Below are 3,499 nucleotides of genomic sequence, written 5' to 3' on the forward strand. Positions count from 1 at the left end.
CACTGAGGTTAATTATGGAGTTCCACAGGGTTCAGTGCTAGGACCAATTCTGTTTACATTATACATGCTTCCCCTAGGCAGCATCATTAGAAGACATAGCATACATTTTCACTGCTATGCAGATGACACCCAGCTCTATCTGTCCATGAAGCCAGATAACACACACCAATTAGTTAAACTGCAGGAATGTCTTAAAGACATAAAAACTTGGATGGCCACTAACTTTCTGCTTCTCAACTCAGATAAAACTGAGGTCATTGTACTCGGCGCTGAAAAGCTTAGAAATTTGGTATCTAACCAGATTCTTACTCTGGATGGCATTACCTTGGCCTCCAGTAACACTGTGAGGAACCTTGGAGTCATTTTTGACCAGGATATGTCCTTCAACGCACATATTAAACAAATATGTAAGACTGCGTTCTTCCATTTGCGCAACATCTCTAAAATTAGAAATATCCTGTCTCAGAGTGACGCTGAAAAACTAGTTCATGCATTTATTACTTCCAGGCTGGACTACTGCAATTCATTATTATCAGGATGTCCAAAAAACTCACTGAAAAGCCTTCAGTTAATCCAAAATGCTGCAGCAAGAGTACTGACAGGGACTAGAAAGAGAGAGCATATTTCTCCTGTTTTGGCTTCCCTTCATTGGCTTCCTGTTAAATCCAGAATTGAATTCAAAATCCTGCTCCTCACATACAAGGTCTTAAATAATCAGGCCCCATCTTATCTTAATGACCTTGTAGTACCATATCACCCTATTAGAGCACTTCGCTCTCGCCCTGCAGGCCTACTTGTTGTTCCTAGAGTATTTAAAAGTAGAATGGGAGGGAGAGCCTTCAGTTTTCAGGCCCCTCTTCTGTGGAACCAGCTTCCAGTTTGGATTCGGGAGACAGATACTATCTCTACTTTTAAGATTAGGCTTAAAACTTTCCTTTTTGCTAAAGCATATAGTTAGGGCTGGACCAGGTGACCCTGAATCCTCCCTTAGTTATGCTGCAATAGATGTAGGCTGCCGGGGGATTCCCATGATGCATTGAGTTTTTCCTTTCCAGTCACCTTTCTCACTCACTATGTATTAACAGACCTCTCTGTATTGAATCGTATCTGTTATTAATCTCTGTCTCTCTTCCACAGCATGTCTTTATCCTGTCTTCCTTCTCTCACCCCAACCGGTCACAGCAGATGGCCGCCCCTCCCTGAGCCTGGTTCTGCTGGAGGTTTCTTCCTGTTAAAAGGGAGTTTTTCCTTCCCACTGTCGCCAAAGTGCTTGCTCATAGGGGGTCATATGATTGTTGGGCTTTTCTCTGTATCTATGAAGCGCCTTGAGGCGACATTTGTTGTGATTTGGCGCTATATAAATAAAATTGAATTGAATTGAATTGAATTGGAACTGTTTTCTACATTGCTTGGTATAAGCCAGAAGAATTTGCTTAGTTGTTTTGTGCACCCCCACTGGGTTTTTGGTTAATTGAATAGCTGCAGCAGGAGTGATTATTTAAGTTTTCCCTTTCTTTTCTTGTTATTTTTCTTTGGGGTTTGGTTAAATACTTGGTACCTGCAAAAACATTTTGTGTTGTGTGTATTTATTAATTACTGCCCATCAGCTCCAGTAGCATTCCTAAATCTTCTGATTAACAATAACCATAAAATTTCACTCAATACCTAGCCTGTATTAATTCATTGGCGCTTCATCAGTGTTACATTTCGGAAAAATTCATTCCATTTATCAATTAATTAATTAATTAATTTAACTGTGTGGTGTGGAAAGAAAAACAGATGTTTGACTTTAAATATGGGCCACCTTAAATAATCTCTTTTTACCTCCCCAAGAGCACCTTTTGCATATCACAATGTTGATTATTAAAATGAGTTAACACTTTGATTCTAGCTACAGTTAACATTCAACATAACTTCTAAAACTGAATATATTGCTCAGATTGTAAATTGCATTGAAAGGCCACGTAAAACCAGAGTTATTATAAAAAAATAGATCATGTTTAGTGTGGCTAATGGTGGAGACTGGCTGTTTCTAAGAACAGTGAAAAAGAAAAATCCTCCAAGCCATGATGTCCATTTGTGACACTCAAATGAACGTCTTCTAACTTCTAGTTTCTGAAGACAACATGTGAGTAAAATGCACCCTAAATTCTACCCCGTGTTGGTTTGATGTTTAACTAGAGTCTTTTTAGAAGGTAAACTGGTGTCATTTATAAAGCAGCTGCTGGGCTGCAACACCCAGTTTTACCAGTAGCAGATTCAACATGTGTAACATTGTCGTTTCAAGCTTGAAAGCAGCTTAACCCAAAAGGTGGGATCTGTACTGGTTCACAAGATATGTCATGTTCATGCGTTTGTAGTTTATCAGAGACTGAAACTCTTCAGCTCTGTTTTCATTTCGAACTACTGGATTTGACGCATTGAATGAAAGGATAATAAATAAAATATAACAACTTTACATGAATGTTACTGGTCTGATTCTAGGTGAGCTTAAACTTCACACACTCAGCACAAAAACATTTCTGTGCCATTTATATTCACTGAATTTTGCTTCTGTTGTGGTTTGATGCTTATCCTTTGTTTTCTGCAGTAAAATGAGGCATGCTTCGGTTAACCAAACCAGAAGAAGTCAGGTTTTCCATCTGCACCTAAGTGAAACCAACAGAACCACACGAGGAAAAGAAATGAAAACAAAACTTTATTAATCTGGCATAACCATGGCAGAAAAAGTCAGTAAGATATGTGTTTTTGATTTATTTATTTTTCAAATCAATTTTATTTATATAGCACTTTAAAAAAAAAACACCTGTACAAAAGAATAATCAGATAAAATTTAAAAGGAAAGTAAAATCAAGAATAAGAAAATAATAAGAATAAAATAATGACAGACTCATACCGACTTAAAAGCCAAGGAGTAAAAATGGGTCTTTAGATGAGTTTTAAAAGTATCCAGTGTTGGAGAAGTCCTGATATGTAAAAGCAGTTTATTCCACAGTTTCGGAGCAGTCACAGCAAAAGCCCGATCTCCTCTGTGTTTTAAAGTAGACCTAGTAGACCTAGGGACAACTAGAAGCATTTGGTGCGCAAACCTCAAAGATCTCAGTTTATCTCAGTATCTCAGTTTAGAAGATCAGAAAGATATATAGGGGCTAGTGCATGCAATGTTTTAAAAACCAGCGTCAAGATCTTAAAATCAATTCAGAAACTTACTGGCAGCCAGTGTAGTGAGGCGAGTATAGGGGATATGTGCTCTCGCTTGCGCGTCAGTCAGAAGACTTGCCATAGCATTTTTTAAAATAATATGAGACTAAATAAGTGAGAACAAAAATATGTTAAAAAATATTTTGAACATGTGGATGTCGTCTGGTCTGAGGTGCTGGAGGGACCAGTTAGAGACCAGCAGCTGGACGTCAGTGGTTGGACTGGTGGACTACTTCAGTAAAGAGTAGATGCCGTCTGGCTCTGGTTTAAAGTCTGAACACAAACACACACAGTTCAA

The sequence above is a fragment of the Neolamprologus brichardi genome, chromosome 3 (genome assembly GCF_056152115.1).
Source record: "Neolamprologus brichardi isolate AB-2024 chromosome 3, ASM5615211v1, whole genome shotgun sequence".
Classification (NCBI taxonomy): Eukaryota; Metazoa; Chordata; class Actinopteri; order Cichliformes; family Cichlidae; genus Neolamprologus; species Neolamprologus brichardi.